We start from the raw sequence: 16,818 nt of genomic DNA, 5'->3' as shown, positions 1-16,818 counted from the left end.
ACCACCTATTATAATAATTTGGAGTAGCCATAAACTATCAGGGTTCTTGCTCTGGAGGTTGCTAATACCTCATAAATCCTGAACAAATCCTTCCAGAACAGTTTTGATACCATTAGACGGAGGACTCATTACTTGCATAGCAGACATAGGCCATTGAGTCTCTAACACTCACAAGAAAACGTGTTCCTCTCAACACAGTCTTGCTGACATTAGAGACTTCCACATTGCAGTCACTAAACAGATCCTACTCTGCTTATTGGAGCCCTGAATTGTTTCTGTCCTCTTCTTGCTTTTGTGTCTCTTCACAGTTTCAGGTTCAGTAATCCCTTCTTTACTAGTCAGGATAACCAGCTTTCTCTTCATAGGCAAACTGCATTAAAGGAGAGTCAAAGCTTCAGACAAAAACAACAGACATCAAAAGATCAGATCAGAAATAGAAAGATGGGCAACTTATTGTCAATAAAAATAGTAATCCGAAAAAGTAACATGCATGAAAACCTCTTCAAAATATGCTCTGTGATAAGATAAAAGACAATAAATGCTTATTGTAATTATATGCCTACAAGACCATAATCTAAAAATATTTGCTGCCTGGAGACGTATTTGCCAATTTTCTGAGAGGCATTTTTTATTTAACTGAGAACTGAAAACAATTTTAGTATTTACTCATCAAAGAGAATTTGTATCTGTTTTATGAGCCATCTGTTCAAGGAAACGCCATGCACACATTCACAAAAATGAGGCGCAAGCACTCGAGGACTTTAGCCAACGTTTACAGCTTTTGGGTAGGAGGAAAAGCTGACAACATGATGAAACTCATGCTTACACAGTAACAATGTGGCAAGTCTACGCATTCAGAGAGGTGGTCTCAGAGTTCAATCACACAAGTTAATGCCTTTGTGAACATCTGACAATCAGAGCAAATTCAGCCATGCAATAAAAACATTCAAAGCTCTTTTTAAGCAGGAGACTGAGCAGACTTTTCCTGTGACTCCCAGTAAAGTCTCTCTGTCCCTCACCGTTTCAACCAGAGGTATTGCAGAGGAAAGTTCTGGAAAATTCTCAGAGAATGTATAATATATGTCTTTAAAATAATAAAAGTGATATTATCTTTTAATATAGTGAAGAGTGATACCTGAAAACATGGAAATAATTGAAACAATTATTCAAAATTTAATGAATAAATGAATGCATGCATTTTAAATCACAGGTAAGAAAGGCCTTAATATACAAAACAGAACGTGGATTTGCTTGTAGATGGTGTTTATGTGATGGATAAAATGAAAATTTATACAAAAGTTTTAAAAAACCTTCATGAGTGCCTCTCTGCGCACCGCCCCCACCTAAAAAAAAGCAAAAGCACGTATTACCAGATAAGGCCCTAAGGGGTAACGAACGAGTCCTGTCTTTGGTCAACAAGCAAAATCACTGTTGAACAAACTTGTTCTTTACATGAAAACAAGTTATTACCTCAACCGACTCCAGAGGAAAGGCAGGGAGCAGCTGCCCTCGCCGGTGCAGACCCCGCAGAGAGGATCCGAGCTCAGCCGCACCAGCTGCTGCCGGCATTGGTGGGCGTGGTCTGGAGGAAGCAACACACTGGGGTGTCTGCGCCCGCGCACGAGGCGCTCAGGGTTCTCCGTGCAGGTTCCTACCACTGCTGGCTGTTGCTAGGGGAGTAGAAAGTTACTGAGTATCCTAAAAACGGGGAAAGAAAATCAGGAGTCACGACAGCAAATGTAATTCACTGAGAACGTTAAAACACACGCACACACAATAAAGCAGACAGTATCTCGGGAGAATTGCCGAAGATTCACGAGGACAATTAGAGACATCAATGTCGACATTAATATTGAACGTTCTAACCTCCGCTTCCTTCAGGATACAGTTGGGAATCCTGGTGTAGGTGTAAGGTATGCAAAATTTCACCCTTCTTTTACTTCATTATAGAACAGTACAGTGGACAACAGAAACGGCACTGGAGGAAAATTCTTGCATTAAATGAAGGGACTAACTCAGTATTTGCAAAAAGATAGAGAAAACCAATGGAAAAAAATTAAAGAGAGCTCAAAAACGAACACATGCATATATAGGTAAATAATATATAAGACAAATTAGTGGGGAAATAAATTTTCAATAAATGTAGGGATATGAATATGCATCATTGGAAACAAAACCTACCATTACTCTCACATTACACACACAACCTATTTCAAGTGGATCATATACATAAATATAAAAACAATTTAATACATGATTTAGAACTTAAAAAGATAGCTTCATGACTGTGGTGAAGAGTAACAATTCTTAAACTAAACCTATAAAGTATTTACCATATAAGTTAAAAGATACTCTAACACATTTGATGTGAGAAGCATTCTGGAAACAGACTGAGTCAAGTTCAGGTTTTTCTGTTTATTTCTGTGATTCAGAATTGGATCATGGGAGTGGCATTAGTGCCTCCCTTCTGAGATGCTGTGAAGATTTAATGAACTAATAATACGTCAAGCATGTAGAATAATACCAGCTGTATACAAACCACTAAATGATCATTTGTTAATACTAAAGGCATTTTCTAAAAATTGCACAATGTATCAATCACACCAATTGTAAAATACATCATTATTTTGTTCATCACAAAGAACAAAATCACTGACAAACTATGACATGGATAATACTTATCATTTATAATATTTGTTATAAATATTGAGAAAACTTTATAATTTGTAAAAATGTGGATATTCATTTCAGATTACTTCCATGATTATGTGGGATGGAAAAAAAAAGTAAGTACCATGTATCCACAAAGATATTTCTAAATTTCTCTCATTTGGGTAAAAGTCTTCTGTATAACTTTGCAGCTCGTCCTCTCCATGGCATTCCCCATATGATCATCATCTGTGTCAACCAGCAGCTTTGGCTGTGCCACATTTCTTGTGAGATTCCTAAGCCACTCTCCAGGAGATTATCTTTCCAACCTCCTGACAGCCACTCTGCAGGTTTTGAAGCTGATGATAGCATCATAAGATGTCAATGAAAGGTTTTAGATAAAGTTCATGCATGTTCACACGAGAACCAACACATTATGACTGCCTCCTGGCTAATACTATTTTGACACTATGCATTTTAAGATGCATTTATATTTGAAAGATGTGAAAACATGCACACTAGCATTAATAGAACACACTATTTTTCCCTCTTACTACACATTTCACAATCTGAAATCATAGTGGCTCATCTGCCACATTGATTTGTTTTTGAGGAAACATGCTTCAATATAAATTTCACGTAAGTTGACCAATTCCACTTACTTTCTACCTATTAGAATTAGGGATATTAAAGTTTCTAGTGGAGTACCAGAATTGCTATTTGACATGTTATATTGAATTATTAAAATTGTACATTGCTTTGCCATCCATTTTGTCTGTACAATTAACTTGCTCACAACAGAAGCAGGACTTAGTCACTTATGACACAGTTTCCAGTTCTCTGCTTCCTCCCAGTTCCTTAATCTGGTCAATTTGGATATCTATCACATAGAGTCTATCTATGAGACCGCTAGACACAGCCTACTTTATTCCACCCACCAATCCCCACACTCCATGTGGACTGCCCAGATATGCCACAGTGGCCACCCTCACACAGAACTCCATGGAACTCATGCCTGCTTGCTGTGAAGTGACAAGTTATCACTCCCTGTGGGAAACCTGCTTAGCAACATGCTTGACCCCAATCAAAGTTTTGGCCCACAAGACCCTCTCTCTCCCTCTGTCTGTGCTCTCCACCTGCTGGCTGTAGCAGTGTGTCCACAGCAGCTCCTTCCTTCCCATTTGCCCTCTGTGGTGTGCTGCCTTCTTCTTTATGGCATTTATAAGTCACACACTGCTTCTGTTATTTCATAGGGTGAGTTTCCTTCTTTGCTTCTCATTTGACCAGCACACCAGAACCTAACTTATTTTCCAATCATGGGTCCCCTACACAGTGGCTATCTTGGTAGGAATAAACTGAACCTAGGTAAAACAGAGGAAACAATGGAACAACAGGGGTCAGACATTAGGCATTAGGCCATCCACCAGGATAAAGAAGTATCCTGTGATAGACACACTGTAAATGCCGTGAGCACCTCCCTTGGAACTCCATTAGGGCAGGGCTAGAGTTTATGGACACCCTCCAGATAGAGGTCTCAAGATCAAACTAGAAATGACAAAAAATACAACAAATATGGACAGGTAATTCTTTTTTTTGGTTTTGTTTTTGAGACGTATTTTCATTCTTGTCACCCAGGCTGGAGTGCAATGGTGCCATCTTGGCGCACGGCAACCTCCGCCTCCCAGGTTCAAGCAATTCTCCTGCTTCAGCCTCCTGAGTAGCTGGGATTACAGGCACCTGCCACCACACCTGGCTAATTTTTGTTTTTTGTTTGTTTGTTTGTTTGCTTGTCTTTTCTTTTTTTGTTTTTGTTTTTTGAGATGGAGTCTTGTTCTGTTGCCAGGCTGGAGGGCAATGGTGCATCTCAGCTCACTGCAACCTCCGCCTCCCAGGTTCAAGCGATTCTCTTGCCTCAGTCTCCTGAATAGCTGGGACTACAGGTGCATGCCACCACGCCCAGCTAATTTTTTGTGTTTTTAGTAGAGACGGGGTTTTGCCATGTTGGCCAGAATGGTCTTGAACTCCTGACCTCAGGTGATCTGCCCATCTCAGCCTCCCAAAGTGCTGGGATTACAGGTGTAAGCCACTATGCCCAGTCATTTTTGTATTTTTATTAGAGACAGAGTTTCCCCATTTTGGCCAAGCTGGTCTCAAACTCCTGACCGCAGATGATCTGCCCATCTCGGCCTCCCAAAGTGCTGGGATTACAGGCGTGAGCCACCATGCACAGCCATTTTTGTATTTTTTTTTTTTTCTTTTGAGACAGAGTCTCGCTCTGTCACCCAGGCTGGAGTGAAGTGGTGCAATCTCGGCTCACTGCAAGCACCACCTCCCAGGTTCACATCATTCTCCTGTCTCAGCCTCCCAAGTAGCTGGGACTGTAACAGGTGCCTGCCACCACGCCCGGCTAATTTTTTGTATTTTTAGTGGAGACGGGGTTTCACTGTGTTAGCCAGGATGGTCTCGATCTCCTGACCTCGTGATCTGCCCACCTCGGCCTCCCAAAGTGCTGGGATTACAGGCGTGAGCCACTGCACCTGGCCGCAAGCTTTCTTTTTTAAAGCTAGCCTACCTGCTACCACGATGATATCTATTTTGTGGCTTTGAGGCTTGACAATGCATAATTTCATTCCATGATGAGAGTGTCAGTGAAATACCTGAACCCAGAAAATTCCAGAAAAGTCTTACAATAAAGAGAACTGAATTATCACAGGGTTTTATTATAGGGCTGAAAGTATGGTTGTCTTTTGAAAACTTAAAGAAGGAAACCCTGTACCAGGGAAATACTTTCCTGAATTCAGAAATAACATTTATGTTCTCCATAACTGAAATTTCGCAGTATTCGCTTCTAATGTCCAGAAGTCACGTGTTCCGAAGAGGCTTTAGTGGTATCCTGCAGATTCACTTGGAGATGTTGTCTGAAAATGGGGTTTTCCAGGATAGGTGATGCATGGCCACCTGTCTTTGAAGAAGTGGTTATTGACACACAAACTGATGACTAGGTATTGGGGAGTGTGATGGTAAGGGAAACAAAACTGATGAGTTGAGGAGGTTTTCCTGAAGAAAATTTTTTTTCTTCTTGTGAATAGGCAAGAAGAGTCATTTTTCCCATTTTCTATCTGCATACCTATTAATTTCCTTAGCACAATGAGGTTTTTAAGTATCTTCATTTTTCTGTCCAAAACAATACTTATTTTGAAATAATTTTAGGTTTAGTGCCTATTGATAAAGAGTTTCCTATATGCTTCAGTTTCCTGTAATGTTAACATTGCATATAACCATAGTATGTTTATGGAAAGTGAGAAATTGACAATGATACAAAATTAGTAACTCAATCATGGAATTTCCTCAGATTTTGCCACATGTTCTACTAATGCTATTTCTCTGTTCCAGGATCCAATATGTGATACCATATTAAATTTACTGTCAGTTGTATTACCTATTTATTGCAGCATAACAAATTAGCATATAACTTAGTGAATAAAACCTCACATCCATGTATCATATCTCACAGTTTCTCCAGGTCAGGAATCCAGATGTAGATGATGGCCAAGGCTAACGTCTCAAATGAAGGTTTAAGTTGTATGGATCCTCCTCTCAGCTCACACAATTGCTGTTAGGATCCAAATCTTGTCCAGGTCAAGATGACTTTACTTATGAATTATTCTAAAAGTTTGAATAATTAATATTAAACCTTCAAAAAACCCTTACAAAGAAAACCAAAACACAGAATGGAATAGATCACTCCCCAACTCATTTGTAAAGCCAGTTTACCCTTAGGCTACAACCAGAAAAAGATGCTACATGAAAAGAAAATTACAGACTAACATGCTTTATGAATACAGAGGCAAAAATTCTCAAGCAAATACAAGCAAATTAAATCCTGTTGATACAGAAGTGGGGCAAGGAAGTGCTGGGAATGGAAGGGTGTGTTCCCAGACTAGGGTTCCACTCCTGGGCCTGTGCCCACGGACCTAGGTGAGGACAGGCATTTCTGTTTCCCTGCCCAAATTTGCATTTCCCAAGACCACCCTGGCCTGCCATGTCCGCATCCTGTGCCTATAAAAACCCCGAGACCCTAACAGGCAGAGACACAAGTGGCTGGACGTCAAGAGGACGTTGAGGGGGGCACGCCAGCGGAAGAGCACACTGGCAGATGCCAGCAGGCCATTGACCAGCAGAATGACACAGAGTTTGGCCGGGGCAGTTGGAGAAGAGCCCCAGCCGCTGAGCGGCCCGACTCCAGGGGAAAACCACCTTCCCCACTCCACCACCCTTTCTGGCTCCCCCATCTGTTGAGAGCTGTTTCCACTCAATAAAATCTTGCACTCATTCTGCAAGCCCACGTATCCTCCAATTCTCCCAGCCAGGATACAGAAAGCCTTCTGTCCTCGCAATAAGGCAAGGGGTCTAATTGAGCTGACTAACCCAACCCACCTGCGACAGCTAAACTAAAAAAGCACCCTGTGAAACATGCCCATTGGGACCTCAGGAGCTATAAACATCCACCCCTAGACACTGCTGTGGGGTAGGAGCCCCACAACTGGCCCGTCTGCGTGCTCCCGCTAGGTGTTTGAGCAGCAGAGCACTGAAGAAACTAGCCACTCCCACGTCGCATGCCCTGAGAGACAGATAAGGAAACTTCTGTGACATAAGGGGATTTTCCTAACCATGAACATTTTTTTCAATATACAAATAGGAAAAAATAAATAAAACAAAAATAACAAAGGCTGGGTACGGTGGTTCACATCTGTAATCCCAGCACTTTGGGAGGCCAAGGCAGGAGAACCGCTTGAGCTCAGATGTTCGAGGCTCCAGTGAGCTATGATCACACCACTGCACTTCATCCTAGGTGACGGAGTGAAACACCCATCTCTCTCTAAATAATTTCTTTTGAAAGATAAGTGGAAAAATCCCATCTCCATTGATCAGAAGGCTTGATATTGTTAAGATGACAATACACAAATAGTTCAATGCAGCTTCACAGGTTCAATGCAAGTTATCTCTCAAAAACTGGTCAAAATCCCAGTTGCATTATTGTTCGCTATAATTTACAAGCTGATTCTAAAATTCATATGGGAATTCAAGAGATCCAAAAAAGCCAAAAACAATCTAGAAAAAGAAATATATGCCAGCACTTTGGGAGGCCAAGTTGGGAGGATCACTTGAAACCAGGAAATTGAGACCAGCCTAGGCTTACTACAAAGTGATAATAATCAAGACAGCATGATATTGCCTAGTACAAAGACAGACATAAAGATCAATGCAATGGAAATTGAGTGCCCCAAATTAATTCTTACACTTGTAGTCAACTGATTTTACAATTTACCAAAACAATTCAATTTGCAAAAATAGTTTTTTCAACAAATGTTGCTGGCACAAATGGATACCTACATAACATGCTAGTTGGATGCCAATATACTTAAGTAACTCAAAATGGATCACAGACATAAATGTAAGCACTAAAACTACAAACCCAAATAGGATAACACAGGTATAAATTTCTGTGGTCTTGGATTAAATAATGCTTTCTAGAATATAACACCAAAAGATAACTGACAAAAAATAGATAAATTCACATGAAAAGCTGTTGAATACCTTTAGTCATTAGGTGATAGAGTTTGGATATTTGTCCCTTCCAAATGTCATGTTGAAATGGGATCCCTAAAGTTGGAGTCGAGGGCTGGTGAAACGCCCCATGGGGTGGATCCCTTATGAATGGCTTGGTGCTGTCATTGTGGTAGTGACTCAGTTCTCACTCTATTAGTTACCAAAAGATCTGATTGTTAAAAACAGCCTGGGACATCCTCCAGGAGACATCCTGGGACATGTCTCTTGCTGTCTCTCATGTCATGTGACAAGCCTGCTTCCTCTTTGCCTTCCACCATGATTGGAAGCTTCCTAAGGCCCTCACAAGAAGCTGCCAACAACACTGTGCTTCTTACAGTTTTCAGAACCCTGAGCCAAATAAACCTCCTTGCTTTATAAATTAAAGCAAGATTTGGGTATTGCTTTACAGCAATGCAAAATGGACTAATACATTAGGGAAGTGCAAGCCTAAACCACCATGAAATATATTGCACAAATCTTAAAGGCATATTGCTAAGTGAAAGAACCCAGTGTGAAAAGACCACATCTCTATATTTCAGTTCATATGAAACTCTTGAATAGATGAAACTATACAGATGATAAAATACTAGTGGCTACCAGGGACTTAGGAGAGAGAAAGGTTGAATGGGCGAGGTACTGGGAGTTTCTTTAGGGCAGTGAAAAGTTTCTATAATGAAACTGTAATGGTGAACACATGATATTGTATTTCAAATTCCACAGAACTTCATGACACAGTGAACCTAAACATACGCAAATTTAAAAATATTAAGTAAGATGGGGTTTCCTAGGGAGGAATGCTAACAAAATGAAGTAAGTATACTACATATGCATAAAATAATCTCACTGAAGGGAGTAGGGGGGGAAAGGGGAGTGGCTTATAAGTACAGATTCTAAATCCAAAGGCTTAAAGACATATATATAAGCACTGTACTTATTTAGTGAAGTTGTTTCTCATGAGGATGTGAATTATTGATTCTGAAACAGCAAAACATATATATTTTTTGGAACGGAATGATAAAGGATATGGAGTCAAATTTCTCATGGTTAGAGTATGAGGTTACATAGAAGACAGTGACAATGGGTAGATTTACTCAGATTAATTCATATGCTACTGGATTAGGTCATGTGGTGCTGGAGACATTAGTAGAAATTCATGTTCAATTTAATATAGATAATATGGACACTTGTAGAAATATTTGTAGAAATGAGTACATGTGTGAGCTACTGTAAAACCAAATATTATTTGCTTTTTCATCTGACAAGGTCTGTGCCAAATTGCACACACTGTGTCCACAACTTCATTTCCAATAGCATTTTCCAACACATGAATCAGGTCTCCCTGAAGAAATGGTGAATACTAGTCATGGGAAGGGAATAAACACAATGACCCTGGAGCACAAGGTAGTGCTAGAAACCAAGAAAAAAATTAAGCAAAACCACAACAACACAAGCAAACAAATAAACAAAATCAAACCACAATGATGTGTGTATTTCAAAATGAAAGAGCCAACGGAAAGACCTTCCAATGAACAACAATGGAAAAATCCGAGCAACAAACAAATACAAGAGTATAAGAATAAAATAAATATCCAAGATTTCATGTTCATATACATGAGTGAATAAATAAGTACAATGATGGAGAACAGATGAATTATCAAAGCTGAATACAATTCCAAATAGTTTTTGTAGCTAACCTGCCCATGAGGGAGTGGAGCATGAGTCTCCTCTGCTCAACATGTGCGGGGCACAGGGACTTCTTTTCTTATCTTTTTTTTTTTTTTTTTTTGAGACAGAGTCTCCCTGTGCCTGTGTCGCCCAGGCTCCAGTGCAAGCTCCGCCTCCCAGGTTCATGCCATTCTCCTGCCTCAGCCTCCCAAGTAGCTGGGACTACAGGTGCCCACCACCACGCCCAGCTACTTTTTATGTATTTTCAGTAGAGACGGGGTTTCACCGTGTTAGCCAGGATGGTCTCCATCTCCTGACCTTGTGATCTGCCTGCCTCAGCCTCACAAAGTGCTGGGATTATAGGCATGAGCCACCATGCCCGGCGGAGACTTCTTTTCAAAACATATCACATAACAAGGGGAATAAATGGTGATGGTATATTGTATAAATCTGATAAAACTACTCCATCCAGATGATCAAATTAACATCAATCATGATAAAGCATATAGATAGTACATAACCTTGATATGGTATGAAGAGAATGGCATGTTCCTTCTGTGGTCTTCTTCCCCTTCACCCTTAACGCCTGTCTAAACATGAGAAAAACAGCAGACAAATCCCATGTGAGCAATGCCAATGTCATCACAGACAAAGAAAGCCGGAGAAACTCTCACAGTTGAGAAAGGAGCCTAAAGAAACTTTCTATCTAAATGTAATGTATCCTGGATGGGATCTGGGTGAGCAAGTTGACATTAAGTAAAATCTAAGGAAATGGGAATAATATTGTTTAGATATTAGTGAATGATCATATATGGTATCAGTTCATTAATCATGACAAATGTGCTCCACTAATGTAAGAGGTGAATAATAAGGGAATCTATGTGCTAGTGTGTGGAAATTATTTTCAAAACTGTTCCATAAACATAAAACTCTTCTAAATAAAAAATACAGTTCTCATTTTTAAAAAATTTCACTGTGAGTTTAGTAAACAATTTATTAGAATTACAGCTGATGCCAGAGATCAAGACAATCCTGGCTAACACAGTGAAACCCCGTCTCTATTAAAAATATATATATATACATATATATACAAAAAATTAGCCGGGCTGGTAGCAGGCGCCTGCAGTCCCAGCTACTCGGGAGGCTGAGGCAGGAGAATGGTGTGAAGCCGGGAGGCGGAGCTTGCAGTGAGCTGAGATCATGCCACTGCACTCCAGCCTAGGCGACAGAGCGAGACTCCGTCTCAAAAATAAATTAAAAAATAAAAATAAAAATAAGGCCGGGCGCGGTGGCTCAAGCCTGTAATCCCAGCACTTTGGGAGGCCGAGACGGGCGGATCACGAGATCAGGAGATCGAGACCATCCTGGCTAATATGGTGAAACCCCGTCTCTAATAGAAAATACAAAAAACTAGCCGGGCGACGAGGCGGGCGCCTGTAGTCCCAGCTACTCTGGAGGCTGAGACAGGAGAATGGCGTGAACCCGGGAGGTGGAGCTTGCAGTGAGCTGAGATCCGGCCACTGAACTCCAGCCTGGGCGGCAGAGCAAGACTCCGTCTCAAAAAAAAAATAAAAATAAAAATAAAAATAAAAAAATAAATATAGCGATGCCCCCCAGAGTGCATCTCCCCAATTCCATACATTCCTTACCCACTGAAGGTAAGATGATTTCTCTATTTTTTAATTTCCTACTTTTCTTGATTATTTTCCTCTTTAGATTTATATTTGTGAGTAATATATATTCAATATTTATCGTCTTCAAACTTAGATATATGCCAGTGTCTAAATTAATTCATATTCCTAGTTTAATTGTGAGAAACTATCAGACAAACCCATATTGTGGGACATTCTATAAAATGCCTGACCAATGTTTTTCAAAAGGGTCAAATAAAAATACACAAATAAGCGAAGATTAAGAAACTGTTGCAGATTGCAGAAGACTTGATACGGCAGGTACACCCTGTGATGGCACCCAATGATCCCCTCCTCCTGATGCACACGACCTTATATTCAAATCCTTTCCATCTGAGTGAGGTCAGAAAATGTGATTGCTTTTAAAAAATGGAATATTGAAAGGTAAGGAAAGATGCGGGTGATTATGTTACATAAGATTGTGATTTCTGTCTTACTAGCAACCTCTCTTCCTTGATGGCTATGAGGGTGTATCCTGTCATGTGGGAGAAGCTAACATAGAATGGAAATGAAAGCAGTCTCTGGTCAATAGCCAAGCAAGAAATCGAGGCCCTTATTCCAACAGACTGCCTTTGCGTTTTCAATATCCATCTACAACGAACCCATGCCACCTTTCAAATAGCGCTTCACAGGTACGATGAGTACCGTATCACACCAAAATAATCCCAATTCCTCCCTCCCACTCATTGTATTATTGCTGTCATTATTGCCTGTGTATAATCATGCCTTTTTTTTTTTTTTTTTTTTTTTTTGAGACGGAGTCTCGCTCTGTCGCCCAGGCTGGAGTGCAGTGGCCGGATCTCACCTCACTGCAAGCTCCGCCTCCCGGGTTTACGCCATTCTCCTGCCTCAGCCTCCTGAGTAGCTGGGACTACAGGTGCCGCCACCGCACCTGGCTAATTTTTTGTATTTTTAGTACAGACGGGGTTTCACCGTGGTCTCGATCTCCTAACCTTGTGATCCGCCCGCCTCGGCCTCCCAAAGTGCTGGGATTACAGGCGTGAATAATCATGCTTTTATACATATATATGTGCAGATCATATTAAGCATATAGGTAGATATAGATACATTTCAGGCATACATATATGTATAAATCAAGAATAAAGAAGGGCATTACAAAATGAAAAATGGGTTAATTCTCCAAGATGTAACAATCCTTAACATGTATGCACCTAAAAGTGAACATCAAACTATGTGAAGTAGATCCTGATGGAACCACAAGGAGAAATAGATTAATCCAATATCATACCTGATACTTCACCACTTGACTATCAGAAATGGACCAGATCCAGCAGGCAGCAAATCCATACGGATATAGCTGAACTCAACAGCACCATCACTCAACTGTATATAATTATTACCTGTCAACTATCTTATCCAACAATGAAAAAACACACATTCTTTTTAAGGCCACATAGACCATTAACCAAGCTAGACAATATTTTTGGTCATAAAATCCAACTAAACAAATTTAAAATAGTAAATGCTATGCAATGCCTGCTCTTGGATCACAGCAGTATTAAAGTCGAAATCAACATGAGAACGAACACTGAAAAATCACAAAATTTGTGGTGATTAAACACACTTCAAATAACACATAGGTTAAAAAAATAGATTTAAAAAATTCTGAATTAAACGAGTGGAATTGAATGAAAGCAGAGGTTAAATTTCGAGCCCTGCATACATGTATGAGGAAGAATTATACAACTGAAGTAAAAATGAACAAAGTTTCAACCATAAGACACAAAAAGGGGGAACAAATTTCCAAAATTAGGCAGAAGAAAAGATACATGGTAAGGAAGTAAAAACAGAATAGATAAAGCCACTGCGTTTTAAAAATGAATAATGATAGCTTCATAATTTCCAGAACATAGAAGTACCCAAATTTAACAAGAAACACACAACACCCCTTAAAGGGACGCAAAAGTGCGCCCCCATATGGGAAATAGTAATATTCAAAAATGATCGACCAAACTTTGGGAGGCCCAGAAGGGCGGATCACCTGAGGTCTGGAGTTTGAGTTCAGCCTGACCAACATGACGAAACCCCGTCTGTACTAAAAATACAAAAATTAGCTGGGCATGGTGGCAGGAGAATCGCTTGAACCCGGGAGGTGGAGGTTTCAGTGAGCCAAGATTGCGCCACTGGATGGAGAGAGACTTTGTCTAAAAACAAACAAACAAAACTAAACTAAAACTAAAACAAAAAAAACCAATCAAAAGCATGCTAAAGCTGGGTAATTTCATTTATTTACTAAACTGGTAAATACTTTAAATATAATCCACCAATAAAAAAATTTAGGTAAGCAATCAGGTGCCATGGCTCACGCCTGTAATCCCAGCACTTTGTGAGGCTGAGGCGTGCAGATCACCTGAGGTCAGGAGTTCGAGACCAGCCTGGGCAACATGATGAAACCCCATCTCTACTAAAAACACAAAAATTGACGTGATGGAGGGTGCCTGTAACCCCAGCTACTCGGTAGGCTGAGACAGGAGAATCGCTTGAACCCCGGGGGCAGAGGTTGCAGTTTGTGTGCGAGATAGCACCACCGCACTCCACCCTGGGCGACAGCAGTGAAACCCTGAAAAAAAGAGAGAAAGAGAGAAAGATAAGACAAGAGAAAAGAAAAGAAAGAAAGGAGAAATTTAGGTAAGAAACTACGAGTACATACATGTAAAGAGGAACATATGATAAAAGAGGAAACTGCAAATATCTGTTAGGCTCAGAGGCACGCGAAGAAATGATGGGGTTTGAATGAAAATATCAAAGATTGAGCACATGCAGACGCAAACGGATGAACCTGCGTATGTCCACAAAGCAGCACCCCAGAACGCCCCCTGCCCTCTGCCCCTACCTGCGCACCGCTTCCCGCGCCGGGTCCGCCTCGCCTGTGCAGCCTGCGGGGTCTGGTCTCCGCGCAGCTGCGCCCACTCTCTCCACTTCCGGTCAGGCGGCGCCCAGCCCACCCGGTGTGGACGCCAGGTGGCGCACTGAGCCTGTCCGCCTGAATTTCCTCAGCTGTGGACCCCACCTACACCCCAGGAGAGAGCCTCCACTCCTGTGGGATGAGGGGCTTTTTGGGCAAGGAAGCTGGATGGTGGTTCTGAGCAAAAGGGAGGAGAACAAGAGAATCCAAGGTCCCTAAGCCTGCCCATCTGCAAGCCCAGGGACCCTGCCCGCCCCTCTCCTCTCTTGCTCCTCCTCAGACCCCGCCCCACCTGTTGATGCCCAAAAGCCTCTTAGGTGAGCAGGGACCGTCCTGACTCATTCTGTTTTCTTAAGGCAGACGTCATGGGGTACCATTTTAGGGAATTCGACCCAGACATTCAAATCCCTGGCCACAGAATGCAGTCTGTGCGGTCCTCAGGGAGCGGCCCTCCCTTCCTTCCCTGCCCAGGCCCTTCCTGCTCCTGCCTCCTCACGTGTTACTCATCCCCGCGGTCCTTCCAATCCACCGCCCTCTTCTCATGGCCTGGCCTGTTCCTCTTGCCTTTCCCTCCCCTGTCTGCGGGACTTACTGCTCCTCATTCTCCAGCATCTCCCGCAGTGCTGCTTCTCCCGGAGGCCCAGCTTGTCCATCCCATCCCAGGCCTCATGCCTGTTCCCTGAGTTCCCAAGGGCAGCTCTTCCGCCTACAGTTTAGAATTCTTTCAAGCCTTCTGAATCCCCTCTTGTCTGAAATATCAGAGAATATGGAAACTTGGCCCATGTGTTCCTCTATGTGCCCCACACATGTAATGCACTAAAAGCAACACAGGAGAGTCTCCTCTATATTGTATTTCACTAGTGAATTCATTATCTGACACTCTCTACGTATATTCTTGCTAAATTCAAAATAAACCCCATGCCTCTTTCAGTCTGAGGAAGACTTGAAATTGAAGACGGGCATGTTTCTTATCCTCTCTATTGTTCTCAGGTAAGGATGCGAGCCCTCACTCCCCTCAGCCTCTTGTCAGGCCTCCCCATCCTGAATGCACTGCAGAGCCCCCCTCGTGGGCCACACTGTTTTTCCCTCATCTGAATTCCTTCTGTCCCTCTGGACAGTGTTGCCTGCCCCGCCTGCCCACCACCATACAAAGTAAAATATTGTTTTCTAGATTCAGCTCCACGAATATGGTTCCCTTGATAAAGATTTCCAAATGCTTATTACTTACCCTATTTCACCAATTTGAGTATTGCTGTTTTTCAAATTTTGTCAGAATCACTGTTAGTGTCGTGTGAGCCACGACATGGTGTTTGCTGTCTGCACATGGATGAACTTGTCCTGGAATTATCTGCTGCCCCCTTCTGATGAGATCATCTGCATCAAAACTTGAACACAGATGTCAACAGGAGATGTGCAGATCACAAGGACAATGGTGACGCCTCTTTTATTAAGAAAGGTCTCACTGTCAACCATCCTGGCCGACATGGTGAAACCTCGTCTCTACTAAAGTACAAAGTTAGCCAGGCGTAAGTCCCAGCTACTCAGGAGGCTGAGGCAGGGGAATCGCTTGAACCTGGGAGGAGGAGGTTGCAGTGAGCCGAGATCGCACCACTGCACTCCAGCCTGGCAACAGAGCAAGACTCCATCTCAAAACCAACAAACAAACAAACAAAAACAAAGGTCTTGGCCAGGTGCGGTGGCTCATACCTGTAATCCCAGCACTTTGAGGCTGAGGTGGGGGGATCACGAGGTCAGGAGATCAAAACCATCCTGGCTAACACGGTGAAACCCTTTCTCTACTAAAAATACAAAAAATTAGTCAGGCGTGGTGGAGGGCGCCTGTAGTCCCAGCTACTCGGGAGGCTGAGGCAGGAGAATGGCATGAACCCGGGGGGCGGAGCTTGCAGTGAGCTGAGATCGCGCCACTGCACTCCAGCCTGGGCAACAGAGCGAGACTCTGTCTCAGGAAAAAAAAAAAAAAGAAAGAAAGGTCTCATCTTCATGCAACACAGGGTGATGTTAAGTCATCCATGACTCTGGATCAAAATCTAATTCAGAATAATCAGAATCATAATTTCAAGATATTTGTGAATACATACATGAATTTTAATATTGCTTTCATTTTTATGTGAATAAACATGCCTTTATAATGATAGAAGAGCTCATTCAATCAGTATAAAATAAGAATATTATGTTTATAATCATTTGATTGACAGGAATATTATCCCTTCTTTTAGATCCGTCTTAAACCTTTGATTCATTGACATACAGTCGATG

Source organism: Piliocolobus tephrosceles, chromosome 6 (genome assembly GCF_002776525.5).
Source record: "Piliocolobus tephrosceles isolate RC106 chromosome 6, ASM277652v3, whole genome shotgun sequence".
NCBI lineage: Eukaryota > Metazoa > Chordata > Mammalia > Primates > Cercopithecidae > Piliocolobus > Piliocolobus tephrosceles.
This window is presented reverse-complemented; position numbering follows the sequence as displayed.